General features: G+C 45.7%; 1 protein-coding gene across 6 annotated transcripts in view; it reads left to right on the forward strand.

Annotated features, from left to right (window-relative positions):
* The window catches only part of MAEA (macrophage erythroblast attacher, E3 ubiquitin ligase), a 118,372-nt gene that overhangs the window by 42,969 nt on the left and 62,254 nt on the right, over positions 1-13,149 (forward strand). The gene's annotated exons all lie outside the window — the stretch shown is intronic.

Consider the following 13,149-nt stretch of genomic DNA (forward strand, 5'->3'; position numbering starts at 1 on the left):
CAGCCGCTGCTGCTGAAACTGACCAGGGGCTGACTACAGGAAGCTGGAGGCAGAGTTGCTCTGCCCCTAGCTTTCTGGAATCAGCCACTGATCAGTTTCAACAGCGGCTGAATCTGGAGCCTGGGACAGAACCACTGGGGCGCTGCCGGGTAGGTCCCCCCAGGACCAACCCGGCAGGTCCCCCCAGGACCAACCCGGCAGCACCCCAGCTGCTCTACCCCAGGCGTCCACAACAAAAGCCTGGTCTGCTGGGGGGTGCGGGCGCACTAGCTACTCCCCCCCCCCCCCCCCCAGCAGACCAGGGAGACCCGGAGCAAAGCCTTGGAGGCGCGGGACCCCGCCGCCTCTGCGGCTTTGCTCGGGGTGTCCCTGGTCTGCTGGGGGGGTCCCCAGCAGACCAGGGACACCCGGAGCAGCTTTTCTCGCCCCGGAGGATGCGGTGGCAGGACCACTGCGCGTCTGGGTGGTCCTGCTGCCCGGGGGGTTCGGGGCGAGAAAAGCCCTGTTCGTAAGTGCGGATCCGACATAAGTCGGATCCGTGTAACTCGGGGACTGCCTGTACTTATAAGAAACACATGGGATCTTTATAGGGAAAGAGGGAATACACTGGGTTTATTAAGAATATCATAGTAAAACAGCTATCATATGCTTACCCATACACACACCAGTCAATGTTCTGTTTACCAATCCATTTTCCAATATTCAACGTGTAAGTTTGTTGACTTGCCTGCAAAGTCCTGTAGGAGCAGATGGACAGGCCCTCAATAATGTCTAACTTTAATCCTCTGGGAAAGGTTTCTGCAGTTGGTAATGACCATATACGTTTCCTCCCCAAGGCTACTGACTTGTGCCGTCATAAATTCTGTTTGGTCACCTCTCCTGTTCCAACATGCAGACGTTTAAGACCACAGTGTGGGGCTTTGCTCTGAATATAGTCTGATATGTGGGGGACAGTCAAATCCATAACGCATATCACTCTTTTCCCAAGCCCAAATCCTACTCTTTGGACATATCTACATGAGAAGATTATCTCAAACTAAATTTGATTTAACTCCTGACATTATAAAATTGAAATAGTGTATCCCCACTACAGGAAAGCCTTGAAATTAGTTCAAGGCAGGCACCTCCCATTGATAGGGAGGAGCTTTATTGGTCTGCACTGATGCTCCAGTCTTGGCAGGATGAGAACCAAAAACTGTGGCAAAGCAGCCCCCTTTTATAGCAGGTTTTTTTCATTGGGATCAGTAAGTTTCACATCATCATGCAGTAAAATTTCTTTACTACATTATTCCTTTGCATGGCTTATTTATGTAAGGTGCTGATCTATACTGAATCCTGGAAGGCTTTTGTGTTCCACCAGCAACTGCAACTTAGAGGAAAGTGAATATAATGTTTTATAAAGAAGTAGGTTGTTCTGAGAATTTTGGAGTCTTTCTCCTTAGAAACTAAGCTGTGTGGGTGAGTGCCACTAGGACTCAGAAATGTCCCAGACTCAGTACTGTAAGCTGTACTATAGTGATAGAGATGCAGCCGTGTTAGTCTGGTGTAGCTGAAACAAAAGACAGAACTATGTAGCACTTTAAAGACTAGCAAGATGGTTTGTTAGGTGATGAGCTTTCGTGGGCCAGACCCTCTTCCTCAGATCAATATGTGGAAGAAAATCGGCACAACCATATATACCAAAGTGATACAATAAAAAAAAAAGTGAACGCAGGTGAAATTAGCAAAGATAGCTTCCCCAGTTATCACCCCTATGTCACTACCTCACAGAAACTTACCTTTCCCCTCACTCCCACTCTGTTCTAAAATTTGATTTGTCAATTTCACGTGCATTCACTTTTTTTTTTTTTCTTGTATCACTTTGGTATATATATGGTTGTGCTGATTTTCTTCCACATATTGATCTGAGGAAGTGGGTCTGGCCCACAAAAGCTCATCACCTAATAAACCATCTTGTTAGTCTTTAAAATGCTACATAGTTCTGTCTTTTGTAAGCTGTACTGGCACTTCTGGAGAAAGACAATGTTGACTGGTACCAGTGTTTCCTCTAATTTTTTCCATCCATGTGCAGAATAAATTTTATGTGCATGGAGGCATGTGCAGATGTATTTCTACTGGTGGTGCACATGCTGCAAACTATGGGTATTCTGCTTGGTGGCATTTGGATCTCTCCTGGGAGCCTCCCCGCAAATGCTCAGCTTACAGGCAACACTGACTGCTACTGTTAAAAAAATGCATTTCTGAGGAGGAGTAAAGTGGTGGTAGTTTAGCAGCATGTGTGGTATTCTGGCTTTCTTCAATTTCCAGGGGAGGGAATATTTTTAGATTGAGCACCTTTTAGAAAGGGAGAACGTAGTTGATAGCCATTCCAAAAGCTACAGCATTACTGTAAATGTTTGTTTGCTTCTAATGCCAAGCTGATTTAGTTCCAAGCCTCTTTCAACCACTCTGATCTTGTTTGGCCAACAATGTCTTCAATAAATAAAATGAATGGGGGTAGGAGGAGCGATAAGGACATAAAAATGAGTAGAACAATCTTATCTAATAGTAGAACATCAGATATAGGGATGTAAAATCCTGTTTAATTGACTAACTGTTTAAACCTATTGTTTAACTAGTTAACTGATTAAGAAAGGGGACCTTGCCTTGTGTGAGGGTTCACCATGGACAGAGGCTGCTCTGGACGCCATCATGGACAGAGGCTTCTCCATCATCATGCCTTCATATAGACTAGAAATACACCAGTGATGAGGTTAAGGAGATTATTTCCCTCTGTAGTAGGTCCAGTTGAGTATTAAACTGAAAAGGCAAAACATGGCTAAAGGGGGATTGTTTCAATGCATTGCGGGAGTGAACGGTGCCTCTGGACTTTCCACTTCCATCTGCCGTAGAGATAACTGTTAGCAAATGTGAAAACTATTTTTAGATTAAAATATTTGTGTTCATCAGCACCTGACTGCTGCCGTCAGTTCTAAACTAATTATCTAATCTAAATTAATTGCCTAATGTCTGAATCATTTAACTGTTGAAATAAAATTTAGTAGAGTTAACGAAGAATCTGTGACCCTAAAACCTGCTCAGTGCCAATTGGCAAAGGGTTCACTGCTTTCAACAGCAGCTCCTTTCAGATCTGATATTCATTACACCTGACATGTTACTGTTGTAGTACTTGTAAAGAGGGGTGTTTGAGGTGTCCAATGAAAGCTTATATTTCACTGGCTATTGTAAATGATGTATGTATGCATGATAATTAAGTTATATGTATGTGCTAAAATACGTATAAATCATACAACAGGCAGAGTTGATAAACAAGTTTGTCGTAGACAAAGGAATGTTAATTTATCTGTCTACATCTCTGATGTAAATTGAACTTTGAAAAATCCAAAACACACTGGGAGCTTCGTTTTTATGCCAGTCAACAACAGGAAAAGCCAGGTTGACAGGAGGATGTGAATTTAGTGTGGGAAGACACTGGAGATTAAAACCACAGGGCAGGTTGTCTTATGTCAGGAATGAAAAGAATGAGTTTGGAGAAAACATAAATAAAAGCACAAGGACTTTTTATTGTCTGTTTCACTGATGATGGGGATGATTCATGGAAAATTCTGGATCACACTTTGACTGAAAAATCAGCAAGCTTTTCAGGAAGTCTGAGGGTGAGAAAACATTTTAGACAAAGGAGTATAGACTGCTGAAGACCTTCCTCAAGCAGATGTAGCCATATACTCCATTTTTGGGTGTGCGTGCCCAGCAGATCAGAGGCAGAGAAGTTTTCCTGGCAGTACCCAGAAAGGGGCAGCGCTCACATATAGCTGCTTCTCTGACTACATGAGACAGTACACACCAATCCTCCCTCAGTTCCTACTTTCCACTCATGACAGCAGTGAAAGCAGTGGTGGATAGTCTGCTGGAACAACCAGGTCAAACCTTCTTGTCCAAATATTTCTTCGTACCCAGAGCCAAAGGAGTAATAAAACCTATCCTCAACCTTAGCAGACTTTATAAATATACAGTAAAACTCCATTGGTCCGGCATCTGATGCTCCGGCGCTCCTGATGGTTCAGCACCATCGGGATCCCGGAAGTGCTCTGGGCAGCTGGACAATTGGAGCTGCTCTGCGCCCGGCTTTCTTGATTCAGCTGCTGCTGAAACTGACCAGCAGCTGAATTGGGGAAGCCGGGGGCAGAGCAACTGGGGTGCTGCCAGGTTGGTCCCGTAGCGCCGCTCCTCAGGGCTGCGGAACCAACCCGGCAGCACCCCAGCTGCTCTGCCCCAGGCTTCCTGGAGTTAGCTGCTGATCAGTTTCAGCAGCGGCTAACTTTGGGATGCCTGGGGCAGAGCAGCTGGGGTGCTGCTGGGTTGGTCCCGCAGCGCCTAGGGGCGGTGTCTTCCCCCCCACACTCCACCTCAGACCCCTCATAGCCCCCCTTTCCGATAGTCTAGCATATCTGATAATCCGGCACCCCTGGGTCCTAAAGTGCCGGGTTACCGGAAGTTTACTGTATCATGTTCATAAGGTTCCAGGTGGTCACTTTATTTACTGTCTTCCCCCACATTTTCTCAGAATGACTGGCTGGCTGCTTTGGACCTTCAGGGTGTTTTCCGTGGATTGGCAAAATGGCCACATGAAAGTTCCTTCAGTTTGTCATGGCAGAATGCCACTTTCAAAACTCAGTACTTTAATTCAGCCTCTCCTTTGCCTTCTAGATTTTATCATCTGCATGGTCATTCATGTGATGTATCTCAGAAAGGGAGGAATTCATATTTTTTCCATATCTGGTTGATTGGTTACTGAAGGGCAGATCCAGAAAGGAAGTTCTTGCTCATGTTGGCTCCACATTGCACTTACTAAACCATCTGGGTCTCATCCTAAACATTGCAAAATCAAACTTGGGTCTCACTCAATGAAGTTCATTGGACGAACTCGATTCCACAATGTCAAACATTTCTGTCAATGACCTTTTTTTTTCTTTTTAGCTAATTCACCATTTTGTGTCTGCAGTTTGAACATTCCACATCAGTTTAAGTATCTGAGGCTGTTAGATCACATGTCCACTGGCAAGCAGTTCAGTTTGCAAACTTTCATTTTTACCTCCTTCAGATGTGGCTCAGGATGGTCTACTGTCTTGCTTGTTTGTTGTTTTCTAGAACCAATGTTCTCAGTATTCATTGAATGTGACCCTCTTCTGGTAACAAAAATTGCTACAGGGCCCCCAGGAGGGAGGAGAGGCCTGAGCCTGCCAAAGCCTTTCCATGTCCGGTGGAGTGGTGGAGGAAGGGGCAAAGGCCAAGGGCTTAAGCCGCAGGCATGGGGCCAGTAACCTGAGTCCTGCCACCCAGGCTGAAGCCCTTGGTCTTGGGCTTTGGCCCTGAATCCCAACAAGTTCTGGGGGTCCAAATCCACAGTTTGAAAAGCTCTGTTCTAGACAGATTTATTCATCTCTCTCCTGGTCCTCAACTCCTCGAGGTGGCGGATGCATCTAGAGAACATTTGCCAATGCTTTCCTTTTGACCAGCTCTTGCCAGCCAATGAAGTTGTTACCAGTGCCTCATTGATGAGTTGGAGGGTCATACCTCGGGTTGCTGAAAGTCCTGGGACTTTGCTTGAAGTGGGAGGCCTCACACCATATAGACTTGCTGGAGCTTCAGGCCATCTACAATGCCTGTCACACATTTTGGCACTTTATCATAGATTCAGTGTTTCACAGGACCACTGTAATGCATTATATTAACAAACAGACACCAGGTTGCTCCATTTAGAGGCAATCTGGGGAGTGATAGTTATGCACTGTGGGCTGTTGCTACTCTTCAAAGGTAAAAGCACTGCTGGGAGCACATAGCCAGTGAGGGACTCAAACAGTCCCCCGCTGGCCCCTTGCTCCTTGTGGCGTTTTGATGTGGCAATGCCACATGGAGTCCAGGGTCAGCTGGGGATTCTAAGTCCTCTGCGCTGGGCTCCATGCAGCACTGCAGCTTTGAAACGCTGTGGGGACCCCAGCGTCAGGCTCCATGGGGCATCTCAAAGCGGCAGCACTGCATGGGGTCAGCAGGGGAGTCTTCAGGTGACCCCGGGCTCCACACAGCACTGCCGCTTTGACAACGCTGTGTGCAGCCCAGGTCAGGGACTCCCAAATGGCCCCGGGCTGCACATGACATTTCAAAGCGGCAGCACTGTGTGGAATCCAGGGTCTGGCCCCAGGCTCCACACGGCGCTGCCACTTTGAAGCACCCCTTACTCTGCCCTTCCCCCTCCTCTTTCTGATAGAGGCCTTGCTGCGAAGGGGGGAAGCGACGATAGTCAGCTAGTCATTTGTATCCCTACTTCTGTGGGTTTTTTGTAACCAATTCTATTTCCATTATCCTTGCTCCAAACCCAGTCCATGCCATGCTTTGCTGCACATTGGGCTACTCACATTTGCCTTCTTTGCTCAATATTGCTTGATCTTTCTTATTAATACATTTAGTCTTGGCTTTATTATAAATTCATTGCAGTGCTGTAATATTAAATGTAAATCCTTAGCTGCACTAAACATGTTGGTGTGTGCACTGTTCTCATAGTGAGCATCTCACTGTCTGTGCGTGTCTTCTGCCAAGAGCTGGATACTACCAGGCAATGCTTCTCAAGGAGGCTTAAGGGTGGGGTGCACCTAAAGTTTACCTGACCGCTCTAGTAAAGTCTGGTGGTGCTTCTGAGAGGATTGTTTGGGTGGCTAACATTGACATAACAGGGATTTGACACTCAGTTTAGCATCAACAAGTCTCTTTCTCAATTAGTAAGATGGATAACTAGGGGACTCACAGTCCTGAGTACTCTCAGGAAGCTTTGAACAGCTTTTTTATTCACTTTTGTCTGGCCAGACTTTCAGATGTTAAAATACTGGCTTAGGTGGAAACCAGATTTTGACAAAATGGGGACAGGCTTCCCATGTAGACAACTTCTCATTAGAGGAAAGTGAAAACACTAATGCAAAGAGTGTCTGTCACATCTTACTCTTTTGAAGTAGATCCATTACTGTTTAAAACTTTAAGAGTTTTTAACAAACTGGCTTCTCACCGAAACACAAAACCAGTGTGTTCTTTAAGTGAGCCAGAATTTAAATATAATCAGAGCAAACTGTTGCTCAGCAGTACCTTTTCTTCTTGTGGTGCAAACTAAGGGAATGTTAATATTCAGTGATTGCTCAGAATTTACTAATTTACAAGTGGATGTGGTGGGCTCGAGACCCCTTTTATTTTCTGTAGCAGAAGAGAGGCTGCTGGCTCACCAAATAAGTTGACACATGGCTCCACAAAAATAATCCTCCTGGAAGGAAATACAGTAATACGAAGGCAAGAAAAGGCCAAGTTAATTTGAAACTAATTCCAGTGGTGGGCAATTTGCAGCCTGCAGGCCATGTGTGGCCCACTGGAGTTCTGCCTGCGGGCCGGGGACCCTCTGTCTGTCCCCCTCCCCCACAGCCCCTCACGCACTGGGGCACTGGAGCCCCACACTTCCTACTCCTTCCCTACTTTCAGAGCGCCAGATCTCCTGATTGACACACCTTCCCTCCCTCCACCTTTCTCAGAGCTGGAATGCCACAAATCAGCTTATATTTTTTTTTCCTTGATTCATCCAAAAAAATCCATGAGGCACTTGTCAGTTACAATCCTGTAACTCAGGGGTTCTCAAACTTTGTGATCGCGAGACCCCCTAAAATGCTAAATTAATTTGTGTGACTCTTTTTTTCCCCTCCCCCCACTGCCCTGGGTCGCTTCCTCCCCCCTTCTCACCAGACTCCTTGCCCTCTTGGGGTTTAAAACTCTTCTCTTCTCTTCTCTTCTCTTCTCTTCTCTTCTCTTCTCTGCAGGGGACTGGACTCGATGACCTCTCGAAGTCCCTTCCAGTCCTAGTATTCTATGATTCCTCTGCCGCCTCCTCTGACCCCCCACATGCCCTTATTTGCTTCCGGGTCCTCTGTCCCACCCAGTCCCCCAGCCCACTGCCTGAGGGACCCCGCCCTCTCCCAGCTGGGGAGCGTTCAGTCGCTAGGCAACCATGCCTCAGTCGGCCCCTCGTGCATCCGCTCCTGCCCCAGCCTCACTCTCCTGCTGCCTTGCTGCCTCCTGCAGGTGAGCTGCGCTCCTGGGCTATGTCTACACTGGTGGGTTCTTGTGCAAGATGATTTATGGTATGGTATGGCATGGTAAGAGAGGGCTTTTTGCGCAAGAGCTGTGCTCTTTTCTAACAGGTGTAAGCTCTCTTGCGCAGGAGCTCTTTCACAAGAGCATAGTGTGGACGCTCCGCAGGGGTTTCTTGTGCAAGAAAGCCCTATGGTTAAAACAGCCATCAGCGCTTTCTTGCGCAAGAGAGCATCCACACTGCCAGGGATGCCCTTGCGCAAAAGCACAGCTCACACATGGCAGTGTGGATGTTTTCTTGCGCAAGACTTTTTGCACAAGAACCCTTGCTCAAGATATTCTTGCGCAAGAAGCTGCCAATGTAGACATAGCCCTGGAGTCCCGTGGCCCCGGCCACGCTGCATGGCTTGCCGGCAGCTGCCTAACGCATTTTGCGAAACTGAATCCAGCGGGGTCGCAACCCACATTTTGAGAAACGCTGCTGTAACTGTTGGCAATCTTGAGCCTGTTTGTATTGAGTCTTTTGTTGTAACGGAGATACTCTGTATGATCTTGAGACTTGAATAGCAGCTAAGCTTTTTTGACTCCTGGGTATCCAGATATATGCCACTTCTCCGGCAGCTCTCTGACAATGGAAAACGTTATGCATGAAATTTGCCAAAGAGGAAGCTGGTAATCTGGACATGTCTTCACTCAGTGTTGAGTGGATGTTAACATAATCAGTGGTAGATTCAGATATCTGTCCTATAACCGTTATTAGCAGGCTTTTGTATTAATGGCAGTTCTTAGTTTGCTGTATAAATTGACTGGTTTCTGACCAGAATGCGTGGCTGAAAAGGGATCCTGATGACTCTGATCAGCACCAATGACCAGACAGTTAAGTCTGGTTGTCAGTGCAGCAGAGCTAAGGCAAACTCCATGCCTGCCCTGGCTCCATGTGGCTCCTGGAGGAGGCCAGGATGGAGATGAGGCCATGGGGGCTCCACAGCTCCCATTTGCCATGAGCCATGAAAAATGGGAGCTGCGGTGGTAGTGCCTGCAGACAGGGGCAGTGCACAGAGCTGCCTCGTAGTGCTTCCTCGTAGGAGTCGGACGCAAATGCCAGCTGTTTCCAAGAGCCACCTGAGATACGTGCTGCCTGGTGCCTGAACCTTCTCTCGTCTCCCACCCCCTGTTCCTTGCCCTGAGCACCCTCCTGCACTGAAAGCCCCTTCGGGAATCCATACCTCCTCCTATACCCCTGCCCTACGTGAACCCACTTACGCACCCAAACTCCCAGAGGCTGTATCCCCCCACACACTCCCAACACCTTGGCCCCTGTTTGGAGCTGCCTCCAGCACCTTAAACCCCTCATCGCTGGCCCCACATTAGACCCCATACACCCTGCTGGAGCTCCTTTCTCCATCCTTCTCAGTACTGACAATGAGAGAACCGCTTATTTCTGGCTGCACCCCCTTTTGGAGCTCTCTTCCAAACTTTGACCCCTTGCCCCAACTCAGTGAAAGTGACGGAGTGGGGGTGAGCGAGGGTGGTTTTGCGCAAAAAGGAGCTATGTAGACAGCTCCTTTTTGTGCAAAAGCCTCTTGCACAAAAATGGCCCCTAATTAATTATGCAAATGATGCGCAGCAATATGCTAATCCATGCTTTATTTGCATAGGCTTTTGTGCAAGAGAGATGTAGTGTAGACTTAGCCAAAAGTGAATGATGGAGGGATAGAATGGGTGGGGACAGGGCTTCAGAAACAATAGGGTGGGACCTCAGGCAAGGGGAGGGGCAGTGTTCAGTTTTCTGCAATCAGAATTTTGACAACCCTAACTATTGCAGAGGAAGGTGCTAGATGCAAACAACCTAGAAAACCTTAATGCAGGGGTAGGCAATAATTTTTGAGGGGGGGGGATGCAGTCTAAAATTTGGTAAACACACTTTTCTATGGAGGAGGTGCAGGGTGTGGGATGGAGGATGGGTGCAGAAAGGGACTTGGTGTAGGGGAATAGGAGACAGTGTGGGGCCTGAGAGGGAATTTGAGTGAAGGAGGGGGTTTACAGTGCACAAAGTTTTCCCCTACCCCCAGTGCAGAGAGGCAAATGAAGCAGCCAGCTGCTCTTAGCCCCATGAGTCCATTGGGGTGAGCCACAGGCCAGATTGAAAGGCTTGGTGGTTCGGATCTGGCCCCCGGGCCATATCTTGCCCACCCCTGCCTCAATGGATTCAGAGCTATGCAGATGTCCAGTTTAAGGGAAAATATAAAAATAAAATTCTTTTGGTATGCAAAATTTAAATACAGATTATTTATAAAATAGGAAATAAACTAACATTAAATGGTCAATGTGTAGCAAGAAGATTCCTTTTCCTTTAAAAAAAAAAAAAAAAAAAAATCCAAAACATGAATTAGATGAATTTCACAAGTAATATCAAAATACAATTGAGGACTGAAAATGTCTGTGTCCAAATAATGCAGATTAAATAATCTGGGTTTCTCATACATGTTCATTTTATATAGATTTGTGGGTGGCTTTTCTGGCTCCCTAATAAGCTGATAAGTAGTTCAGGTAGAGGAATAAAAGCTAGATTTAGAATTTTGGTATATAATGGCATATAAATTAAGCTCATCAGTATTAGTTTGTTAGATTGAGTAATCTTTTTTATTCTGATATGACCTTGGCCTACAAAGCCAACATCAGAAATGCATAGTTTTATTTGCAAACCCATATATAAATCTAAGTTGCTGGCAGAGGTGTCTGTTAATTTAGACGTGTTTCCATGTTCTTCAACATTACATATTATAATTACATTTTTGTCATTCATCAATAGTAAAATCCAATTTTAGTGAAACAGTGTTGTAAGTAATCCGTAGAACAATCAGTAGCAGTCACTGTCAAAGAAATTTGATCCTTTGTCTTCTGTCTTAAATAAAATATTTGTATAATATGTCAAGAGTTTTTTAAAGGATGACATGGTCCCTTATTTTTGGATTTACAAGACTAGTGAGTACAATTGTGCAATATGTAATTTATAGTCCTACTCAGCAGTGAGATCATTGTGGGTGTTGACATTAAGGCTTGGTGATTCATCTTTTATTATGTGTTAAAATCAATGCTGCTGATTCTACAGGTGCTCAAATTTTTCATCTTGTTCTGTTACCCCAGAGTCTCAGTAACAAGCATCATCTTTTGAATTAATTTAGAATTTAGGATAAGGGATCTGATTGATGATGTTAAATGCTCTGGTTACCAGAAGGGAGGCCCCTGACACCGTATCTGATCACCGGTGATTTCTCCCCCAAAAAACCACGCTTGGAGTCCTGATTAAAGTTGACTAATATATTGTAAGATTTTAATTGAGAAGTGCATGAACAAGAACAAATCCAACCCCCACCCCAAAACAGAAGAGAAGGAAGTCAGAAAGATCCCCAATACAGGTAGGCTGTGCCTACACTGGCAAGTTATTCTGGAAAATCATCCGCTTTTCCGGAAAAACTTGCCAGCTGTCTACACTGACCGCTTGAATTTCCGGAAAAGCACTGACGATCTAATGTAAAATCATCAGTGCTTTTCCGGAAAAACTATGCTGTTCCCGTTCGGGGCTTTTTTGCGGAAAACACTACTGTGCTGTCTACACTGGCCCTTTTCCGGAACAGTTTTCCGGAAAAGGACTTTTGCCCGATCGCGAAAATGACGATTGGGGCTTTTTTGCGGAAAAGTGCGTCTAGATTGGCCACGGACGCTTTTCTGGAAAAAGTGCTTTTTCGGAAAAGCATCCTGCCAGTCTAGACACGCTGTTCCGAAAATGCTTTTAACGGAAAAGTTTTCCGTTAAAAGCATTTCCGGAAAATCATGCCAATGTAGACGTAGCCGGAAGGTATTTATACATTACAAAAGTCTCTGTGCTGCCAATGGTGGTACTGGTGCTTGCGACCTTCTACCTTTGGGCTCAGGTTAGCCCTTAGGGAGGAACCGCAGGTGATCCCTTGCAGTTCTGGGATGATTCTTGTTGGGCCTTCACTACAACCTAGTGTTTCAGGGACGATGACAATGTTATGGTCTGAGGCAGGTAGAGATCAAACATCTACAGCCTACCTGTACTGGGGATCTTTCTGACTTCCTTCTCTTCTGTTTTGGGGTGGGGGTTGGATTTGTTCTTGTTCATGCACTTCTCAATTAAAATCTTACAATATATTAGTCAACTTTAATTGGCTGGATAACCGTAGTCAGAGAGTTGTTGTTAACGGTTCTAAATCCTGCTGGAAAGGGATAACAAGTGGAGTTCCTCAAGGGTCTGTTTTGGGACCCGTACTATTCAATATCTTCATCAATGATGTAGATATTGGGATAGAGAGTACTCTTATTAAGTTTGCAGATGATACCAAACTGGGTGGGGTTGCGACTTCTTTGGAGGATAGGGACATAATTCAAAATGACCTTAGCAAGTTAGAGAAATGGTCAGAGGTAAACAGGATGAGGTTTAATAAAGAGAAATGCAAAGTGCTCCACTTAGGAAGGAACAATCAGTTCCATACATACAAGATGGGAAGCGACTGTCTAGGAAGGAGCATGGCGGAAAGGGATCTAGGGGTCATAGTGGACCACAAGTTGAATATGAGTCAACAGTGTGATGCTGTTGCAAAAAAAGCAAATATGATTCTAGGTTGTATCAACAGGTGTGTTGTAAGCAAAACTCGTGAAGTCATTCTGCCGCTCTACTCTGCACTAGTTAGGCCTCAGCTGGAGTACTGTGTCCAGTTCTGGGCGCCACATTTCAAGAAAGATGTGGAGAAATTGGAAAGGGTACAGAGAAGAGCGACAAGAATGATTAAAGGTCTAGAGAACATGACCTATGAAGCCAGGCTTCATGAACTGGGCTTGTTTAGTTTGGAAAAAAGAAGATTAAGGGGGGACATGATAGCGGTTTTCAAATATCTAAAAGGGTGTCACAAGGAGGAAGGCGAAAATTTGTTCCTCTTGGTTTCTGAGGACAGGACAAGGAGTAATGGGCTTAAAGTGCAGCAGGGGAGGTTTAGATTGGACATTAGG

Source organism: Pelodiscus sinensis, chromosome 4 (assembly GCF_052426305.1).
Source record: "Pelodiscus sinensis isolate ZL-2025 chromosome 4, ASM5242630v1, whole genome shotgun sequence".
Lineage (NCBI taxonomy): Eukaryota > Metazoa > Chordata > Testudines > Trionychidae > Pelodiscus > Pelodiscus sinensis.